Raw genomic sequence first — 23,222 nt, forward strand, 5'->3', positions numbered from 1 at the left:
TCTCACGACGCCGTTGCGTCCCCAGCCTGTCTGTACCGCGGCTTCCTTGCTCCACGCTGCCCCAGTCTCAGCGCCTCTGGGCCCGACTTCTGTCCGGCTCCTTTCCCCCTCGACCGTGGTCGAGTGCGCCGCCCTTATCCTCCGGTTATTCTTTTTACTTTTCCCTTACTCACAGTCACCGTGGCCGCCTTGCTTCTCGTGCTGATCGGCTCACTCCTCACCGTGGCAGAAGGGACAGTCAGTGCCTGTTGCTGATGGAAGTCTTTGTCTCTGAATTCTTCCTCCTTTCCAGCTCTGCAGACTCGAGTTTTCTCCCAGCAGAATGACGAGGGCGGTTGCCTCTTCTCGACGCTCGTTAACTGCTTCGGAATTATTGTTGCCGCAGGGTACGATCGGACTCGTCGCCACTGTAAAGTCTGTGGGTTGTTTAGTTAATTAATACACAGACTCCAAGAGTAACTTAAAACAGGACTTTACTATTCGAAGGTCAGGGCGAATCTGCCCAATAACTCCTGGCACAACACTTATATACTGGTGTGGTCACCGTCGGTATTACCGTATACAGAAGCCAAACAAAGTAGTGCCACACCTAAAATAGTTCTCTTAAAGGTGAACAGTTACATACAATAGTTCTCTTAAAGGTAGACGGGTACATACACTACATTTCTCTCAGTCGTTCTGGTAGTCTTGCACTCTTTCTGCCTTTTACTCTATGCTTCTCGTCATAGTTTTTTTTTGACTTTTAATTATCATGATCTGTCTCTGACTCTTTGTTCACTCTTTCTCTTTCTGTAATTCTCTCCTTCCCACTCTCTCCCCTGTAAGTCTCCCACTCTCTCTATATGTAACTCTCACTTTCTTTCTTTATGACTTTCACTCTTAAATACTCTTCTTCATTTCTCTATGTGGGTGAAATTTGCCTTAGGTGGTTGCGCAAAACGGCCAGCCCATTTTATACTCTGCCCAAAATTCGCTTCGATTGACTTGAAGCAGTGAAGGGTCTGGGAGGAAATGGTAGGCTGGGGCTTCTGGCCATCGTTGGGCAGGCAGTGGGTGTCAGGAAGGAGCAGAGGGGGCAAGGACTGGGCTAGGATGGCACAGGATGCAGGGAGAGAGCAGAAGATTTGGAGGCTGAGACTGAATTGTAACCTGGAGCTCGCCTATAATGTTGGGAAGTAAGGGACTGGGAGACGATGGAAACTGGGTCCCAGAGTCACACTACATGGGTGGAGTAGGCATTGAAGAAGATAGGAAAAATGAGATTAAAAACAGAAAATGCTGGACACACTCAGCAGGTCAGGCAGCATCTATGGAGAGAGAAACAGAGTTGTGGAGGGTGATTTTGTGAATGGGGACGTGATGGAGACGGGACTGCTGCTTGTCGGATTTCAGTCCCGCCTCCATCGACGTCCGGCCAACCCACGCTATTTTCCCTTGATTGACCTTGTTGAGCCAGCCCAGCGGGCTAAGCAGACCAATTAAGGGAAAGCCAGTAACAGAGAACATCAGCGTATGACATTCCATCTGTCAAAATTTTTTGTCTGTGACAGGGTGGAAGGCAGGAGTGATTAAATGATAAAAGGAATGATGGTTCAAAGCAAAAGGGGCTGGTAATGGTAATAGGAAGAATGAGGCTGCATTACTTGGATATATGTGCTCTTGAAAGATCTAATGTGATTCCCCACTGCTGTACCAATTTCCTTAGTGCGGCACATTGGTTACCATTGTGGTTTGTTTCTTAGTACTGTAGTAGGATGCAGTTTAACATCTGCAATTCCCCGAATTAAGCGTTCCTAAGTCTCACCTCTGCCATCAGGAAGGAGAGGCGCTAACCCAGAGAAGGGGCAGCAAAATGATGATTTATGTCACACGGGAAGAAGAAGAAATTGGAGGTAAATATAATCTGAAAGATAAAATATTGATGTTTAAGACTCAGAACTATTAACAATGGATTAGTGAGACCTTTGGGAACATGGTCGGAGAACATGCAAAGTACTTTAAAAATGAGCACTGCACATTACAGGAGTAAGCATACCAAAAAGGAAATCTTGGTGAGTGGTTACATCGTTATGAAATGTTGGTCCAGATAGATGACAACAGCCCAGATTAATGACCCTGTAATGGATCATAGGAATAGCATGCGTATGTTATTATTGCATTAATACTAATGGCAAATCACAGGATACTGATATATGGGCCACTAAATGCATATAAAATATTAGGAAAGGTGGAAAGCTGCACCATAGCAAAATGCAGCTTGAGAGAGCTGGAATTAACTTCACCATTCATGTGTAGCAAATGCATTTCTTATTTGAATTTTATTTGTTGTTTCTGAATGGGTGGGTAAAATATATTGGAAACTGATAACTGTTGAAATGTTGTTACAGTGGAAATTTATCACATCAAGACTGACAATGCCTTGGTTTCAAGCAATCGGCAAAAATGCTTCGCTCCGATTTCAGAAATAGATGAGGTGTTAAAAATAGAAATGCTTACTCGGTAGCAGCATAATCATGTTGGGAGAAGATTGCCAAATGTGTTATGTATAACAAAATCATAAACCCATTTATAAAGAATGCACGTTTCTCATTAATGACCTTAACAGGGCTTTAATGAGTAACAACTGGGTATTTTTCTCGCTAGTTGCGAATGCTCATTACCCCATTTTTCGGAGACTAATGCTGAACACGGACAAATAGACTGTGAGCGCTTTTTAACCTATGTAATGCCTTTTTACTCACACTTACGTTTCACTAAAATTATCAGAGGAAATATAGCTCTATGTAATTCATCGCCTTGTTTGTACAATGTATCATTGAAAAAGATTGTTAGGTTACACAGAGGAGACACAATATGAGAATAGCACGATACATTGGAATATGGAAAGCAAATACCCAATCTGTGTGCAATGCGGGCATCGAGTGCAAAGTGAGCTAAATGGCTGCGCATAAGCCACGCACAAAGCTTGTTAGGCCCCTGACTTTTACTTAAATTAGGCAGCCACCCTATAATGGAGTACCTGAGCAGCACTCTAGCTGCTTAGTGCCCATTTCAAACTGAGAGAGAGGCAGCATTACATTAAAAAAACAATTTCCCAGTCACCCCTACCTCCCATGTCCTTACCTGGAGACCCTCGCTCACATTCTGGAACAGATTGCCTGGCCTGCAATAGGTACCAACAGCCTAGCCTCTGCCACCTAAGATTCTAGGGTGCTCCCATAAGCAACACACCCAGAATGGCAGGAAATTATACAAATGAGCTGACCTCGCCTTATCTGGCAATGTTACAGGTGCATGCAATACTTGCACAGCAATGTGCTGGGGCTGTATTTTCACCCCTATAGTTTATTCCATGTGTAGAGGACCTTCATGACATCTTTGTCACAAAAAATATAAATTATAGATCTCACTTCATTACTATATTTCCAATTTATTTTCGATGTAAACATTTAGACATATTAATTGGCTTTAGGTTTATTAAAGCCTCTTTTAAATGTGCTGAAATAGTTAAACACTGAAGGCAGCTAGAACAAAAGCTTTCATTCTCTTCTCTATATTGAGATACTGTAAATATTTCTCATCAGTATCTGTTGAATCACTCTGAGACAGAACCCCCAGCGTTGTTGTTTCATTTATTTTCCGTTAAAAATGAAAGGTAATTTTTTTACTGTAGTCTCATGGTTCTTGTATTGATTTCACAAGTGTCAAATGCAGGCTTTACACAGGACCAATAAAACACTGATTATGTCATTCTTAGTACAGAAAGGATATAATGGCAATTTAAAGGTGTGAGTATTTTTGACCAAATGAAAAATAAACAGAAGAGAGCCACATTCACAATTGTTAAATGGAGAGAAATGTGATGCCTTGAAAAGGATTACTTCAGCAATAAAGTTTTAATGAATATTCTGAGGTGTAGCACAGGGAACAGAGAACCAACTGGAACACTAAACACTGCCCAAGTCCTGGTTGATACTAAGCTTTCAATTACCCTGATGTGCCTTGATGGGAATCCACAATAGATCTGCTGGAGCTATATGGGGAATTTCTTCAGAGCTGCTCCCGATCTGTCACCCTAACATCGCCAAAATGCAGTGGAAATCCCCGTTTATGTGTGTAAACAGGATTTCCATTGGCAAAGTTAGAATGGTGGAGCAGGAGCAGTCCAAGGGATGTGGTGATTCACTATATAGTCATCTCTATGTCCAAATCACTAGGATTATCAGGAGCTGCTAACCTAGGTATTAATAGGGATTAGCTGAGGAGGCCACAGTAACATATTGATAAATTCTCTTTATTTCTTTCAGTGAAACATGTGCCAACATTTATTGCTCCATTTATATCCCATGCCTGCTTGTAGGTAAGGAGTGCTATTGTTGAGATACCGCGGCAAACGTGGGAGTCGAGACCAGAGTTGGTGAAACACAACTGCTTTAATCTACATCATGGCAAAGAGAGAGCTTGAAAAGCCCGCGCAACCACTTAAATACTCCCCAGACAGGAAGTGCTCCTGGCAGCCTGTCCCTGTGGGAAACAAGTTGCCGGAGGAAAGGGCCCCCGGCTGGGGGCGGCTGCTGCCGGCAGTGCGCCTGCGTAAACTGTCCATGCCGCCGTGAGCGGATTATGTCCAATGGTGGTGTGTCGCCACAGAGCTCCCCCCAGAATCCGCTTAGGAGGAGTGGACGAGTCATGACGGTGGTCTAATGGTTCTGCCGGAGCGGCTCTGAGTGGTCGCCGGTCTAGTTGGTGGGGCCGGGCGGTTCGCCGCCGGCTGTGCTGGCTTGCTGGTGGGACGGCCTCTAGTTGGAGGTCGGGCCACGGGGACCTGTTCCCCTGGTTCTGTGTGTGCTGGTTTGAGCCGGTCGATGGAGACTGTTTCGACCCTGTCGCCGAGTCGCAGCTTGAAGACCTTGTCCCCGGTTTGTAGTACCTCGTACGGTCCGTCGTACGGGGGTCGCAGGGGTTCGCGGTGCGCGTTGTGTCGCACGAAGACGAAGCGTGCCTGCTGTAAGTTTGGCGGGACGTGAGGTGCGAGTTCGCCGTGTCGGTTGACCGGAAGTGGGGCGAACTGTTGAGCGGAAGAGAAAGAGTTGAGCCGCAGCTGTTCGGCCGACCAAGGCGTGGTAGCCTCCGGGAGGAATTCGCCTGGTACGCGCAGCGGTTGTCCGTAGACTAACTCCGCTGCTGAGGACTGGAGGTCTTCCTTGACAGCGGTGCGTAGGCCTAGTAGCACCCACGGTAGGCGGTCAGTCCAGGTACTGTCCTGCAGGCCGGCGCGGAGTGAGGCCTTGAGAGACCTGTGGAAGCATTCACAAAGCCCGTTGGCCTGCGGGTGGTACGCCGTGGTTCGGTGGAGCGTCACCCCGAGGTTGCGTGCTGTGGCCGTCCAGAGTTCGGAGGTGAACTGGGCGCCTCTGTCGGAGGTTATGTCGGCCGGTACGCCGAACCTCGTGACCCAGGTGTTAACGAACGCCCTGGCGATGTCGGCTGTGGTGGTGGAGGTCAGCGGCACTGCCTCAGGCCAGCGTGTGTAGCGGTCGACCATCGTGAGGAGATAAGTTTGGCCTTGCGATGGTGGCAGAAGACCGATGATGTCGACGTGTACGTGGTCGAAGCGGCGGCTGGGTACCTTGAAGTCTCCCAGGGGCGCTTTTGTGTGCATCTGTACCTTAGCCCGTTGGCAGGCGAGGCAGGAGGTGGCCCAAGTCCGAACATCTTTGCTGAGGCCGCGCCAGACGAAGCGCTGGGAGAGGAGTTTGACGGATGCGCGGGAACCCGGATGGGAGAGCCCGTGGAGCGCGTCGAAGATGCGGCGGCGCCAGGTTGCAGGGACGACCGGCCTGGGTTGGCCGAGTGAGACGTCGCAAGTGACTGCCGTGGCTTCGGGCCTGTGTGCGACCTTGGCTAGGCGTAGCCCTGGCAGGCTGGTGGCCGCCGAGAGGAGGTCTGGGTCCGTGAGCTGGGCCGCTGCTAGTTGTGCGTAGTCGACCGCGAGGTGATTCGCGCAGATGGCGGGACGGGAAAGGCAGTCGGCGACAACGTTGTCTCTACCGGAGACATGCTGGATGTCCGTGGTAAACTCGGACACGGCCGCGAGCTGGCGTTGCTGCCTAGCGGACCAGGGTTCGGTGTGCTTGGCCATCGCGCATGTGAGCGGCTTGTGGTCCACGTACGCGGTAAAGGGGCGGCCCTCCAGGAGGAACCTGAAATGGCAGACCGACAGGTGGAGCGCGAGGAGCTCGCGGTCGAAAGTAGAGTAGTTGACCTCCGGGGGGCGCAGTTGGCGGCTGTAGAAGGCAAGTGGCTGCCACGCGCCATTGACCCACTGCTCGAACACGGCTCCGACCGCGTGGTTGGAGGCGTCGGTGGTGAGCGCGATCCGGGCATCGGCCCTTGGGTGCGCGAGCAGGGTGGCGTCGGCGAGCGCGTTTTTGGTGGCGTCGAAGGCGGCTGACGTGTCAGTGGTCCAGGCTACGGCCATCTTGCCGGATTTACCTCAGAGGGAGTCGTATAGGGGCTTCATGAGGGCTGCTGCTCTGGGGATGAACCTGTTGTAGGAGTTCACCATCCCGAGGAACTCCTGGAGGCCCTTGATGGTTTTGGGGCGGGGGAATTGCTGGACGGCCTGCACCTTGTTGGGCAGGGGGACGGCCCCAGCAGGGGTGATGTGGTGGCCGAGAAAATCGATCTCAGCTAGGCCGAATTGGCACTTCGCCGGGCTGAGGATGAGCCCGTGTTGGGCTAGGCGCCCGAACAGGATGCGAAGGTGTTCGAGGTGTTCCTGTTGAGAGGATCTGGCCACGAGAATGTCGTCTAGATAGACGAATAGGAAGTTCAGGTCCCGGAGGACTGAGTCCATAAGGTGCTGGAAAGCCTGGGCTGCATTCTTGAGGCCGAAGGGCATTCTCAGGAACTCGAGCAGGCCGAATGGGGTGATGACGGCCGTTTTGGGGATGTCCGCGGGGTGTACGGGGACTTGGTGGTAACCGCGCACCAGGTCGACCTTGGAAAAGACGGTTCGTCTGGCCAGTCGGGCCGAGAAGTCCTGGATGTGCGGCACCGGGTATCGGTCGGGGGTGGTGGCGTCGTTGAGGTGGCGGTAGTCCCCGCAGGGGCGCCAGCCTCCGCCGGGCTTGGGGGCAATGTGGAGGGGCGAGGCCCAAGGGCTGCTGGAGCGGCGGATGATGCCGAGTTGCTCCATGGTGGTGAACTCGGCCCGCGCGATTTCCAGCTTGGCCGGGTTGAGTCTGCGGGCGTGGGCAGAGACCGGGGGGCCGGTGGTGGGGATATAGTGCTCCACACCGTGTTTGGCGGCTTTGGCCGAAAAGGTCGGGTTGGTGAGGGCGGGAAACTCGGCTAGAAGTGCCGAGTAGTCGTCCGTGGCTCTGGCGAGGCAGTAGGTCGTCAGGCCAGCCGAACGGGCCGGGGTGAATGCACCAGGGATGGGGGCCATAGTGTTGATGTCGACGAGGCAGTGCCTCGGAATGTCGACAAGGAGGCCGTGGGCGCGTAGAAAGTCGGCACCGAGGAGTGGGCAGAGGACCTTGGCTGTGAGGAACTCCCAGCGGTAGCGGCGGCCTGCGAGGTCGAGCGTGACCATGCGGGTGCCGTATGTGCGGATGTCAGAGCCATTGGCTGCGGCCAGCGTGATACCCCGTGCGCTGCGTTGGATTTCGAGGGCGGAGGCGGGGGTGATGCTGTGCTGGGCTCCTGTGTTGCACAGGAATCGGCAGTTGGTGCTGTCATCAGTGACATACAGTAGGGGCCCCTTTTGCCCCACGACCATCATGGGGGCCGGTGCGGGGGGGGGGGGGGGTTTGAAAGTGCACGGTGGCGTGCAGCGTTGGGCCCTAGTGCCAAAACGGGTGTGGTAGTAGCAGTGACCTGGAGTGGAAGGGCGGTCGGGCCTAGTGGGCCGGGGAGACCGTATGGTCGTTGCCGTGAGGTCGGGCACGACGTCGCGGGCGGTCTGCGCGGAGAGCAGCCGGTCGGCCTTTTCGGCTATCTCATTCAGGTCCGTGGAGCCAGACTCCACAATGAGCGGGCGGATGCTGGCGGGGAGCTGCCGAATGAAAAGCGTGTGAAAGAGGGCGCCGGGGTTTTTGTCGTCCGAGAGGGACAGCATGTGGGAAAGCAGGTCCGACGGTGAAGCGTCACCAAGGCCTGGGAGGTCGAGGAGTTGGCAGTTGCGCTCGTAAGAGGGCGCCTGAAATTTTTTAAGAAGCGCGGCCTTCAGATGTTCGTACTTGCCTTCCACTGGTGGATCCTGCAGCGCTGCCCAAACCTTGGGGACTGTGGCGTAGGTGAGAGAGGCGATGAGGTAGTTGTACTTCGTGGCGTCGACTGTAATGCTTCTCAGCCGGAATCTGGACTCGGCTTGAACGAACCAGGCCTCGGCCAGGTTCTCCCAAAAGTCCGGTAGTTTAACCGTGACTGCGTTTGTATCCGCCATGCTAGCTTAGGATTCGTCCTGAGCGTCGGGGTCACCAGTGTTGAGATACCGCGGCAAACATGGGAGTCGAGACCAGAGTTGGTGAAACACAACTGCTTTAATCTACAAAATGGCAAAGAGAGAGCTTGAAAAGCCCGCGCAACCACTTAAATACTCCCCAGACAGGAAGTGCTCCCGGCAGCCTGTCCCTGTGGGAAACAAGTTGCCGGAGGAAAGGGCCCCCGGCTGGGGGCAGCTGCTGCCGGCAGTGCACCTGCGTAAACTATCTGTGCCGCCGTGAGCGGATTATGTCCAATGGTGGCGTGTCGCCACACTATAGACATTTATTAATTTATTATCAATAGGCGCTTACATAATTGCATCCATCAGACCTAAATGAATATTCGAGGTAGCAGTAATCGGATTTTAGTCCACTTGTGAGTAGAAAGATGAGCTACATATTTAATCTGTGTAAGAAGGATAAAAAGATTAAGAACAGATCCTTCAGAATGAGAAGGAATACCCAATTTTAGGCATGTTGGTTAAAGCACATTGAAGACCAAGATTGCAAATATTTGGCTGTCAAAATAACGCTGAGGCTAATTGAGCTCACCGTCATTTATGAGCAAATGTTACAGTAACTTCAGGCAAGGGGCAGATTTGCAGTTCATAGAATCATAGAAATTTGCAGCGCAGAAGAAGGCCATTCGGCCCATCTTGTCCGTGCTGATTGACAAATTGCTATCCAGCCTAATCCCACTTTCCAGCACTCGGTCTGTATCCTTGTAGGTTATGACATTTCAAGTGCATATCCAAATACTTTTTGAATGTAATGAGGGTTTCTGCCTCTACCACCCTTTCAGGCAGTGAGTTCCAGAAGCGCACCACCCTCTGGCTGAAAACTTTTTTCCTCAAATCCCCTCTAAACCTCCAACCAACTACTTTAAATCTATGCCCCCTGGTTATCGACCCCTCTGCTAAGGGAAATAGGTCCTTCCTATCCACTCTATCTAAGGCCCTCATAATTTTATACACCTCAATTAAGTCTCCCCTCAGCCTCCTCTGTTCCAAAGAAAACAACCTCAGCCTACCTAATCTTTCCTCATTGTTAAAATTCCCCAGCCCAGGCAACATCCTCATAAATCTCCTCTGTACCCTCTCTAGTGCAATCACATCTTTCCTGTAATGTGACCAGAACTGCACGCAGTATTCCAGCTGCGCCCTAGCTAGTGTTTTATACAGTTGAAGCATAACCCCCCTGCTCTTATATTCTATGCCTCGGCTAATAAAGGCAAGTATTCCGTATGCCTTCTTAACCACCTTATCTACCTGTCCTGCTACCTCCAGGGATCTGTGGACATGCACTCCAAGGTCCCTTTGATCCTCTGCACTTCTCAGTGTCCTCCCATTTATTGGCCCAGAAATTCGGGTCTCCACGGGTGAGTACGCACGGGGTACTCACCCGTAGGCCCACTGGAAGTGCCGGTTTCCTGCATGTACTGCGCATGCGTGGGAAACCGGTGCTTCCATTCCTCTGAATGAAGGGGTTCAGTGGTCGAACGCGTGCGCGGGAGAGGCTGCGCGTGCGCATCGAACTTCGTTTTTTTTTTACAGGTTTTCCCGAGTGGGTAAGTCTCCAGAAGTTAGAAATGTAAAAAGCAGGCGTAAGGCCTGTTTTTTACAAGGTAAGTGGTGAATTAATTAAAATTAAAACATTTTTTCCACAGGTTTATTATTTTTAAATACTTTAAAGCAAGGTAAGTTTATTTTTAGCCCCGTTAGAAAATAAAATTATTTTTTTCAAAAATTTAAATTATTGTTTAAAATAGTTATTTCATGTAATTTATAGTTTATTTAAAAAATGTGATTTTTTAAAACATTTATTTGAAGATTTAGTGATGTTTTGGGGCCGTAGTATTTATAAGTCTTGACAGCACTTCCTGTCAGACTTATGAATGGAGCATTCCCTGCTCCGATTGGCTCCCCATGGCACACGTGATCCCAGGGGACACATCGAACTAACTGCGCCCCTGGGATACGCAAGCACTGCGCGCCGGCAGCTGGACCAGGCCCCGGATCGGAAATCCACAGGGGCCCACAGCTCAATGGCCGGCGCGCAAGGTAAGTGCAGATCGGGGGCTTACACCCGCGGGAAGCCCCCGACCTGAATTTCTGGGCCATTGTGTATTCCCTTTCCTTGTTAGCTCTCCCCAAATGCAGTTAAACGCGGAAATCCAAAAGTTGCTGTCCAAGTTGCGCTGCTTCGCTGTTAGCTTTGTGAAAACGCCATCTCACTGTCTGCCTCACCATTGACCTGCATTGAATGATGTGAAGTTGCTGTACTTGTGCTGCAGATAGCAACTAAACTGGCAACATCTTGCAACTTGGCCTGTTTCCCCAGGGATATTTTATACTGTGCTGAATTTACGGGTATCACTCTGTAGTTGCCAGCTTTGAAGAAGGACAATGAGGAACTGAAGCAGCTTGTCAGACAGGTGCGTTGCAATCTTAGAGCTGAGTTAGAACCTGCTCCTACGCGGTGACCCATATATTCAGGGCCGGAAAATCGTGCATCGTCATAACCAACAACACCTGCATGGGGAAAGTATAAATCTCAAAGGAGCAATGCAGCTAAAAGTAAAAAATAAGTGTTAGAGGAACATGAAGGTCACAGCTGCTTTGATCTTTTATGCCATTGGGTCTTTCAAAGCAACAGCAGGCGGTAACTGCCAGTGCTGCTAACCTGTACTACACGGTTGCATCATGCAAGTTACAGGTGCCTTACTTGAGTAACTACTCCTTTCATCTAGTTTCCCATGGAAACATGCAGCAACACAAAAGAGCCCTGCCCTTTCACTATCTGGCCTGATTCCACAAAGTGAAGGATGTTATTGATGGCACTTACGTGGCCAAAACATTTGTGATGAAAGCCTGAACATAGGGTCTCAGCTGGGGGTGGTGGGGGGGTGGGAGGGGGAGCTTGTGACTTCAGAGGATCCTGAAGGAGCCACTTTCACCATGGTGAGCAGCAGTTTGGTCAAGCAGGCATGCAACACTTACACAAATGCGGTTTGTGGACTCTTTCATAGAAGCCCTCAAACTATACAGGCTGCTTGCCACACTCTCAAATCACTACATGAATTGCTCTTGCTGAGTTACTAAAGTGCATTTGTGAGCAGGCCCTGTGAGACATGAGTCACTGGGCTCAGCAGTTAAAGGAGTGTTTTGGTTCTGCACTTACGCTTCCTCATTCATGCTCTCTGCTTCTCCCGGTACTGCCTCATGCGGCTTACTAACTGACCCCCTGGTGTGGATGGAACTATGCTGGTGCTTGCGGGTGATGCAGGCTGCCATGAGGTGCGTGGTTGAGGTGAATCATTGGGCTCAATGACCTTCTACTGTTGGACACCGAGAGGAGCAGAAGAAGGAAGTATTTTAGAATGCTAGTAGTGAGGCAGCCCTTAAAATAGAATTTTACATGGCAAGAAAATGTAATTTGTTCTGCTGCAGTATAGCAATGCACATGCTTGTGTGATGGAGTAATTGATTGAGTATGTTAAGTCTGTGTGTTCTAGTTGTAATTAATAACCCACAGACTACAAGATTAAAGTTCAACAGGTCTTTACTGGTTGGAGGTCAGGACTATACTAAATACAATCTTACTACACAGTGCTTATATACCGGTGGTCACCACCGGTATTACGTATACAGCAGCCAGAGAAAGTAGTACATCTCAAGGTGGAACAGGCTTAAGTTCTCTTAAGGTGGAACAGGTTACATACACCACAATCCTCCCTTTTTAGCTTAATAGTCATATCCCCATTTAACATAACATCATAACATATATACATATATATAACTTCAGGTATAAACAGTTCAAAGGTTCAGTCTCTCAGGAGGCCTTCTGATTCGGTCTGGATAACGCCTTTCAGTGGTCTCTGATTCTTGTTGCTGAGGTGACTCTTCTTGTTGGTTTCCTATGTATTGGACGTCATCATCAGGTACAGTCCCTGCCGAGGTAGATGCTTCAGGTTCATTAACGTCTTCCACAGTTGTCTCTGTCGCAACCATGGGTTTGACCCTTGCTCTTGATTCTACCAGTTGATCCGCATGACGCCTTATCACATTGTTACCAATAACTACTGTGTACATCAGAGGTCCTTGTCTGGCCCGAATTGTTCCGGACTGCCATTTTTCGTTTCCATAGCCCCTTGCCAACATTGGTTGTCCTACTTCGAAACTTCGAGTGGACTTGTTATTAATATGCCGGAACTGTTTGTTTTCCACTTCCCTCCGCACATTTGGTTTTAACAAGTCCAACCTGGACCGCAACCTCCTGTTATAAAACATCATGGCAGGACTTTGGTTAGTCACTGCATGAGCGGCGTTTCGATACGCCATTAGGAAATTGTCCACCTTGTGCTGTAGCGGAATCTGATCATCGTTCATGGCCTTTATTGCCTTTTTGAATGTTTGGACAAATCTCTCGGCCAACCCGTTTGTCGCCGGATGATATGGGGTAGAGGTATAATGTTTCACCCCATTCTTCTTTAAGAATTTTTCCAATTCTTCCGACACGAACTGTGGTCCGTTGTCCGAACAGATCTGTTCTGGCAATCCGTTCCTTGCGAATATTGTTCTTAACACCGCAATTGTCTTTTCTGAAGTAGTGGTATTCATCTTGATCACTTCTGGCCATTTGGAATGTGCGTCCACCGCAATTAGGAACATGGAGTCCATGAATGGACCAGCAAAGTCAATATGTACGCGTTGCCATGGGGCTGAAGGCCATTCCCATGGGTGTAGTGGAGTGATCGGAGGTGCATTTTGCACTTTTTGGCACCCAGCGCAGCTTTTCGTCAACTCCTCTATCTGTTGGTTAATACCCGGCCACCATACATAAGCCCTAGCAAGACTTTTCATCTTAACTCCCCCCAGATGACCTTCATGCAGTTCTTTTAGAACTCTTTCCCGTAACTTGGGAGGAATAATCACTCTTGTCCCGTACATCAAAGTACCATGGCAGACGGACAGCTGGTCTCGCCTTGCCGAGAATGCCGGTAACAGAGGATCACCACGTGTTGGCCATCCTTTCACTGTCACCTCGTGGACTCTGGACAGTGTTGGGTCGTTCCTGGTTTCTCTTTCAATACTTGCATTGGTGACTGGTAAACACTCGATGATGGTCGAATGAAATAACTCAACAGGGTCAACTTTCGTCGTTTCTTCTTCTTCAGGTAGCGGCAGGCGCGACAGCCCATCAGCATTGCCATGCTGCTTCGTACCTTTGAATTCTATTTGATATTGATGTGCCCCTAGGAAAAGGGACCATCTCTGGAGACGCTGTGCTGTCATCACTGAAACACCCTTCTTAGGGTTAAAAATGAATACCAACGGCTGATGGTCTGTCAGAAGTGTGAATGTTTGGCCCTGCAGGTAATGATTAAACTTCTTCACTCCCCATACAAGGCTGAGAGCCTCCCTATCGATCTGCGCATAGTTGCGCTCAGCGGAGGTCAATGATCTGGATGCAAACGCGACTGGCCTTTCCGTGCCATTTGGCAACTTGTGTGAGAGTACTGCCCCAATACCATATGGAGAAGCATCACAAGCCAACCGAATAGGCAGTGTCGGGTTGAAGTGAGCCAACACTTCCTCTGAGGTGATCAATTCTTTGCTTTTGCGAAATGCCTTCTTACAGTTTTTGCTCCATTCCCATGGTACCCCCTTCTGTAAAAGAGCGTTTAGCGGGTGCAGTACCGTGGATAGATTTGGTAGAAATTTATGGTAATAGTTAATCAATCCTAGAAACGACCTCAACTGAGAGACATTATCCGGAGCGGGAGCCTTTACAACTGCCTCTATCTTGTCAGGAGACTTATGAAGCCCCTCCCGGTCAATGACATGACCACAGTACGAGATCCGCTTCTGGAGGAACTCACATTTCTGCCGATTAACTCTAAGTCCATACTCTTTCAGTCTGTTGAGCACCAGTTCCAAGTTTGCGAGGTGTTCTTCATCACCATCACCTGTAATCAGAATATCGTCCAGGTAACATTGTGTGCCTGGAATTCCCTGTAATACCTGCTCCATGGCCCTCTGCCAAATTGCTGGAGCCGATGCCACTCCAAAAACCAGCCTATTGTACCGGTACAAACCTCGATGCGTGTTGATCGTGAGGTATTGGCGTGACTCTTCTTCAACCTCCATCTGCAAGTACGCCTGCGCGAGGTCTATCTTGGTGAAGTGTTTCCCGCCAGACAACGAAGCAAAAATATCCTCAATCCGCGGAAGCGGATACTGCACCGTGTGAAGCACCGGATTAACGGTGATTTTGAAATCTCCACAGATGCGAACCTTCCCTGGTTCTCCTGGCTTGTTGCTCGAAGGACGTTTCATAACGGGAACAATGGGCATAGCCCACTCACTCCAATCTACCTTAGACAGTACACCTGAACGTTCTAGCGCTTCCAGTTCCGCTTCTACAGTAGGTCGTATTGCATAGGGTACCGGTCTGGCTTTAAAAAATTTTGGTTGTGCATGTTCATCAATCTTGATGTTTGCCGTAATTCCTCTGTGTTCCCAGTCCCTGCTGGAACACCTCTTTAGCATCATCCAATATTCTGGACAATTGTTTAGGTTTGACATCTGTTTCCCCCGAATCTACCGTTAGTGCCTTCAAGGAGTGCCAGTCCATATTCATTTTCCTAATCCACTCCCGTCCCAGTAGTGGTGGACCTCCTTCAGGTAGCACATATAAGTCCATTACTTGGCTTTCTTCGCCCTTGTGGACCACTTTTACCTCTATCTTTCCAATGGGGCACACTCTTTGCCCCGTGTATGTTTTCAATATAATCTCCGTATCCCGTAGGGGAATATGTTGGAATAACCTTTTGTAATCTTTCTTATTCATGACCGTCAATGCCGATCCAGTGTCCAATTCCATCTTTACTTGGACTCCTGCTATCTGATGGGTGACCCAAATTGTCTGGAGATCTGCATCCTTACCAACGTTGTGTACTCTTAAGCTACCCAGTTCATTACTGCTAACGTCTGAATCTGACTTCTGTTCGGTCGAACTGTTCTTTGTCACCTTGTGTACCTTTATGTATTTTCCTTGCGGTGACTTTTTGTTGCTGGTCTTCTTTCCTGACCGGCATACTTTAGCTATGTGGCCAAGCCTGCCACACGTTCTGCATTCTTGGTTTTTAAACCAACACTGGTTCTGATCGTGCGTTGTCTTTCCGCAACAATAACATTTTACAGTACTCAAACCCAATTTATTTGTACTGAGTTCCGGTGACCGTAGCTGCATTACTGCCGTGCCTCTCGCTGCGGCTTCATGTGCTGCTGCCATAGTGACCGCTTTCTCAAGCGTCAGCTCATTCTCCTCGAGCAATCGCTTTTGTGTATCTTCTTTTAATAAACCACACACAAATTTATCTCGTAGCGCCTCTGTCAGTCTCGTTCCAAATTGACAGTACTTTGCTAGCTTACGCAATTCCGTTAAATATTCAGCATTGCTTTCATCCTTCAGCTGCCTTCTGCTGTAAAATTTAAATTGTTCCGCTAGCATCAGCGGCGTGGGGTTTAGGTGATTTTTCAGGACAGTAACAATCTCCTCGAACGTCTTATCCGCCGGTTCATCTGGTGATAAAAGGTGTTTCAATTGCCCGTATGTCTTCGCACCCATTATGTTTAATAATGTTAGTGCTTTCTCTTCATCTGGGATTTTATTTGCTTTACAATAATTTTGTATGCGTTCTACATACATAGCCCAATCTTCGATGTCGCTATCAAAGGTATTAATGTTCCCATGTTTAGGCACCGTTGCAATTTAATTTATTTTTATTTTTATCCAAGATGGTGGCTTCCGCGCTCTTGTCTTCGTCCTCCGCCTACAAAATGGCGGTTTTCCCGCGCTTGGCGGTCTTCACCCGTCCCCCGACGCTGTCTCTGCTTCACTGCGGCTCTCGCGCCTTCAGTTGCCCCCAGACGCTGCGCCGTTTTAGCCCGAATGCGGCCCAGCCCTTATCACCAGCCGCGATCGATGTCCCCGCGCTGCGCCTTTCGGCCCGAATGCGGTCCGGCCCTTATCTCCGGTCGCGATCGATCTCACCGCCCTTATTCCTCCGTCTTCCCTCCCCGTCTGTACAGCCAACGCGGCCGACTTTCTGGTCGCGTCGCTGCCCGGCTTACCCACTACCGAGGTAGAAAGAAGATAGCTGACAGCCGCTGATGGAGGCTTCAAGTTCAGGATGTCTTCTGCACTCTGGTTTCTCGATGTCTGCCGCGCGACGTGTCTTCCAGCAGGGTGATGAGGGTGGAAGCCTCTCTTCGACGTCCGTTCTGTGGACGAAGCCGCCGTGGATATAACTGCCACAGGGTAAGAATCTGACTCGTCGCCACTGTTAAGTCTGTGTGTTCTAGTTGTAATTAATAACCCACAGACTACAAGATTAAAGTTCAACAGGTCTTTACTGGTTGGAGGTCAGGACTATACTAAATACAATCTTACTACACAGTCCTTATATACCGGTGGTCACCACCGGTATTACGTATACAGCAGCCAGAGAAAGTAGTACATCTCTTAAGGTGGAACAGGCTTAAGTTCTCTTAAGGTGGAACAGGTTACATACACCACAGAGTAAATAAAGATATAAGGGACGAAAAGCAAAGAGTGATACCTGCCATTGACTTTGGGGAGGCTACCCAGCTCACATTCCCCTATGCCTACAATTGCTTCCATATCCAGAACTTGCAAGGCCCTCTCCTCATAAGGAATGGAGGGTCAATTGAAAATTTCAAAACTGAGATTGATAGATTTTTCTTAGGCAAGCGTATCGCCCAAAGGTTACGGAGCTAAGGGAGATAGATGGAGTTAAGATACAGATCAGCCAAGCTCTCTAATTGAACAAGCTTAAGGAGCTGATGGTCTGCTCCTGTTCCTATGTTCCTATGTCACAGATTCAGATGCCTGTCTGTAGATGCTGGCCAACTATGTGCATCCTTTTCTTGAAAACACATAGAACAGGGAGATATACTGCTATAAAAACTGAGAGAGAAGATATGTGTGACCCAAGTGCCAAGCCCTGTAGTCACCTTGCGTGAGTGTGCGACTATGCAGGCTATAGGTATTCGGTGTGGAAAGTATACTTTGGCCAGAATTTTCCAGCGGTGGGCGACCCAATTGAGATGTGTAACAGCTAGTTGTCAGACCCTTAACAGGCTTTAGTAACTTACTTTTCAAATTTAACTGCATAACCTAGGAACCACGCTATTCGGGAAGCACGTCTGTCAACCTAAGGCAGGAGTTCAGTGGCCGTTGCTCCAGCTGATTACTTGACAGCATCAAGTGTGCAGTAAAAGCTCCCACCTGATGGATGATCACTTTCCTCAGGCAGAAGCTGTTGCTCAGTCCATTTTCAGCACAGATTCTGCAGGCTGCAAGTCTTTCCAGCAAAGTTTCTATCCAGTCTCACCTCATTGGAAGAACTCTCTCACCATTGATAGAATGTACTTCACCTGCCATCTATTCCATCAGCATGGGAGCCATTTATACTGTCTCACATTGGTCCTCAGAATTGGACCACGATGAACCAACACCAGCAGCACCAGGCAATTCAGCAGCACCAACAACACCAACCTTCTCCGCAATCACCTGATGCTGCATAGGACAAAGGGCATCAGCACGCGACCAGATTGCTGCCCGGGAGGCCAACGATGGCCTCATCATGGCCAGATTTACTTCACTTGACACTGTACACCCATATGGTTGGCACCACCCCACACCAACACCATAAAGCATCCCAACAATGACCAGGCGATTTGTTTCACACTCGTCACCATTGCGGGGGGTACCGTTATGTCTCATCATTCACTGTAACTGACTAAGCCACTTCCAAAGGTGCACACAAATCAGTCCAAGACCTGAAAGTGTTGAAAATAAAGATTTTTATGTTTGATACCACATTAACAGAAACTTTACATGAACATTGTATAAAACACTCAGGTGGCTACCCTTGTGTGTTGTTAGTTGGTATGATTGGACTAGGATGAGAATGAGTGTGAGGGGTGGCTAGTGAGATGGGGAAGTGATAATGTAGATAGAGGTAATGGGTGGAGGTGCAAGGTAAGTTGGTGTGAGTAAGAATGTGCAGGAGTAGGGCAGGGAAGACAGAGTGATGGGGATGTAATGAGAGGCACAGCAGGATGAGGTTGAGTGTGGCTTTGTATTAATGTTTCCTGATCTAATGAGATCATTGAAATGTTTGCGGCACTGCACCCAGGTCCTCCTGAACACATCCCTGCTTGTGCCCTCCTGTGCAATGTGCAACCAGGCTGCTTTGGTCTCCTGGGGAGGTCTCTTCCGCCCATTGGAAGGGAAGAGGACCTCCCTGCGTGCTCTGACTCCCTCCATAAGCATATGGGGGGAGTCATGGGAGTACCTGGGTGCAGCCCTCTGCCTCTGTGCAGTGTTTGCAGCACTTCAATGCTGTAGAACACTGACAGCACTGTGTTAGATTAAACTTCAAATGTAATGTGGCCATAGCCCCTTTAAAGATCTCCGCTGAAAATGTGTCATGAATGACGTCATAGACCCGCTCCATTTAATTGGGCTGGGTAATGCACTGGGCGGGCTTAATAGTCCCCATTAAGGGAAAGTAATTTTCAGCAGCAGGATGGAGCCAGCAACAGGATCGTGACCCGCGATGCCAACCGCCTGCACCGGACCCGCCGAGGTTGGCAAAATTCCGGCCTTTGTGTTTGGTGTTTACCTCATTTCATGGGCCCTGGAGCAAACACCTTGTTCTACCAGCAATGCAGTGTGCCCTGGAAAAAGATGGGCCTGGTAAGGTGCAGTGTGGGGCAACATTCTGAAAGGAAGCAAAGTGTGTGCAGCATTTATCTTCGCAACCTTCCTGAGACCAGAACATTTCTTCCAGGCATGGTCCTGGGGTCTGTAGCAGCTTGGTTTAAGAATCAATGTGACTCACTTCTTCACTCTCTGGTCTCTTAAGAAAAAAGATGAAATGTTTTTATTCCACATTTTTTTGCAACCTTAAAGATGCTGGGGTGGAAATAGGCGGCGTGCTGGGTGTACGTGCCAGAAACCAGAGGCTCAACCACAGATGCCAAAACGGGTGTCCAGAGGCAGCTGGTGGTTTCATTAGGACAAAGTTGGAGGCAACGGCCCTTCAGGTAGATCCTGAGGGGGAAGCGGGTGATCGGCAGGAAGGGAGGGGGCAATCAGGAGTGGGGGTTGGGCCAGCCAATGGTCATCGGGACTGCTGTAGAGATGGGAGGCGCACTCCTGCTCCTTCTGGCTCCACATTCAGGTAACTATTTTTTAAAAACCTTACCTTATTGGTGGCGCCCTCTAGCATTTCCTATAAGGACTGTTGGTTAGTCTGCAGGTATACCACGTTATTCCGAACACAGCAGCCCTGGCACCAGCTGCATTCAGGGCATCCCAATTTCAGGAAAGGTGCTTCAAACAGGCTTTAGGTCCCCTATTTATATATGCAAAGGGGCCTAACACCGGTTTCAGGCGCGAGTCTGGGATGCCTATATTGGAATCTTTACTAAGGTGGTGCACTTCCATGATAGAATGTGCGCTCGCATGTTGGACGCTTAGGTGGCTCTTTTTATGCCTGTAAAATGGGTGCAGTGTCAACAAATTTCTAGGCCCCTGTGTCGATATGTGAATTTTTTTTTAAAAGGCTTCTTGATCCTGTCTAAGGCACTCAAATGTTATGTTTTGAAGAAGCTCTTAAGTGTCTTTCCTTTTGTGTCAGTATAGTGTTCATTGCTGCCTCACTGATGGGGATTGAACACAGAATTAGACAGCAGATTCTGTAGCTAACATTGCACAGCAGAGTTTCATAGAAACAAGATATGATTTAGAACTGCAGCAAGCCTGAAGCACTGATGCTGAAGGAAGATACTTACTTAGGGCAAACACTGGCTGTGTTAGCATTTCATCAAACCTATCATTACATTAATTATGAATGAAATAATTTTGCTTTTAACAAAGATGCTTGATATTAAAGTTTTAAAGACTAAAGAAAGCTAAATATGGATTCTTAAGGGTATGATTATGTACTGCATTGTCAGAGGTGCCACCTTTCGGATGAGACGTTAAACTAAGTCTGCCCTCTCAGGTGCATGTAAAAGATCCCACGGCACTATTCAAAGAAAAGCAGGGGAGTTCTCCCAGTGTCCTGCCCAATATTTATCCCTCAACCAACACCGGCAAAAACAGATGAACTGGTCATTTATCTCACTGCTGTTTGCGTGGGACCTTGTTATGTACAAATTGTCTGCTGGATTTGCCTATATTACAATAACGACTACACTTCAAAAGTACTTCTTTGGCTGTGAAGTGCTTTGGGAAGTCCTGAGGGCACAAAAGGCATGAAAGACACTATATGAATGCAAGCTCTTCCTTTTACAATTAGAAATAACATATTTGTGAATATATTTAATTAAAAATATTCATAGTTACCTTTCAAAACAAAACTTTATTCTGTTGTGAGAAAACAACAGGAATATTTTACTACACAAACACACACATGATCTTTCCAAATCTGCCCATAAAGTAGAACACTCCTGCTGCACTTTACATACCTGCCAGCGGGCTTAATCTTGATTGCAGCAGAGGACCATCTATGTAATGGAATTGATCCACTGGGAGTGAAGGGGATTAAGACACTGATACTGAGTAAGTATGCCTCAGGTGAAAAGCTTAGTGTAATCCTTAATGCTGAGCATTTACCACTGGGGTCAGAAGTTAACACAGTGTAATAAGGGCAGAAAACAATTTAAGGGCTTCATTCCAGTCAGTGTGAGAAAGGACTATATCCCGGTACAATTGCTTTTCCATTTATGTTTTTTTTTCTGGGAATTCATACTTATGGGATTGTTCCCTCATAAATCCCCAGTCTCGAATACAGCAGCATATCTTGTTTCTGGAACAAACCCTGTAAGATTAAAAAGGATAAACTGTATTCACAGTAGGATTCCTTTTTAAGTAAGTATAAGTTCTTCTTCTGCCAAACTGTTTTTTTGGATTAAGCTCAGACCTGATGTTGAGTGGGCTAATGTAAGCATGGTGTAGAATTCTGTTACAATTGACCATGCTGTAAATGTGTATGCATGTTTCTACACACATGAAACAAATCTTATGGAGTCACTTAAATTCAATGCTTGTGCAAATGGATCTGAAAAAGATTAGGTTGCTTTAGTGTCACAAGAAGTGGTTGATTTAAATGAAAACATCGACAAATAAATTCTGTTCTTCCGTTGTGCGTAATGAGTTTCTTCACAATGTTTTGTGATTGGCATGTTATTGCTTCTTTGAAATGAACACATTCACTGCAGGTTAGAGAGAGGAAATTACCAGGGTTCCTGCACCTCATTGCTACCTAGTGATCCTTACTGGTAGTGTACGTGTGTGGATGTTGCATGAGAACAGCATTGTGCTCGACTGTGATGCCTACACAGTCGAATACCCCATTGACACCTGCTGTCAAGGTTCACACGTGAATAATGGCCACTTGGGTGATGTACCGGAAGGTGACTGGCACTTGTGGAACCATTCCACCTAAGGAAACAACACAATTTTAAAAAAAAGATTGGAGGAGAGAAAATTGGTGAGAAATTTGTTTTTAAATTTCTAAAATGAATCCCTCCTCGTCCTCCTTGACTTGTCTGCAGCCTTTGACACGGTTGACCACTCCATCCTTCTCCAACGCCTCTCCACCATCGTCCAGCTGGGTGGGACTGCACTCGAATGATTCCATTCTTATCTATCTAATCATAGCTAGAGAATCACCTCAACGGCTTCTCTTCCCGCTCCCGCATAGTTACCTCTGGTATCCCCCAAGGATCTATCCTTGGCCCCTCCTATTTCTCATCTACATGCTGCCCCTTGGCGACATCATCCAAAAACACAGCGACAGTTTCCACATATACACTGACGATACCCAGCTCTACCTCACCACCACTTCTCTCAACCCCTCCACAGTCTTTAAATTGTTGACTGCTTGTCCGACATCCAGTTCTGGATGAGCAGAAATGTTCTCCAATTAAATATTGGGAAGACTGAAGCCATTGTTTTTGGTCCCTGCCACAAACTTCATTCCCTAGTCACTGATTCCACCCCTCTCCCTAACATCTGTCTGAGGCTGAACCAGACTGTGCGCAACCTTGGTGTCGTATTTGACCCTGAAATGAGCTTCCGACCACATATCCACGGCATAACTAAGACTGCCTATTTCCACCTCCGTAACATTGCCCGTCTCCGCCCTGCCTCCGCTCATCCGCTGCTGAAACCCTCATCCATGCCTTTGTTACCTCTAGATTTGACTGTTCCAATGCACTCCTGGCTGGCCTCCCACATTCTACCCTATGTAAACTTGAGACAATCCAAAACTCGGCTGCCCATGTCCTAACTCCCACCCAAGTCCCGTTCACCCATCACCCCTGAGCTCGCTGACCAACATTGACTCCTGGTTAAGCAACGCCTCGATTTCAAAATTCTTATCCTTGTTTTCAAGTCCCTCCATGGCCTCGCCCCTCTGTAATCTCCTCCAGCCCCACAAACCCCTGAGATATCTGTGCTCCTCTAGTTCTGCCCTCTTGAACATCCCTGATTATAATCGCTCAACCATCGATGGCCGTGCCTTCTGTTGCCTAGGCCCTAAGCTCTGGAATTCCCTCCCTAAACCTCTCCGCCTCACTAGCTCTCTTTCCTCCTTTTAAGACGCTCCTTAAAATCTACCTCTTT

At 48.3% G+C, this 23,222-nt stretch overlaps 1 protein-coding gene across 1 annotated transcript in view; it reads left to right on the forward strand.

The window, feature by feature from the left end:
- Positions 1 to 23,222, forward strand: part of hecw1b (HECT, C2 and WW domain containing E3 ubiquitin protein ligase 1b) — a 773,289-nt gene that overhangs the window by 154,490 nt on the left and 595,577 nt on the right. The gene's annotated exons all lie outside the window — the stretch shown is intronic.

This window comes from Somniosus microcephalus, chromosome 5, assembly GCF_052327205.1.
Source record: "Somniosus microcephalus isolate GS21.2 chromosome 5, FLI_Smic_1.0, whole genome shotgun sequence".
NCBI classification, from domain to species: Eukaryota; Metazoa; Chordata; class Chondrichthyes; order Squaliformes; family Somniosidae; genus Somniosus; species Somniosus microcephalus.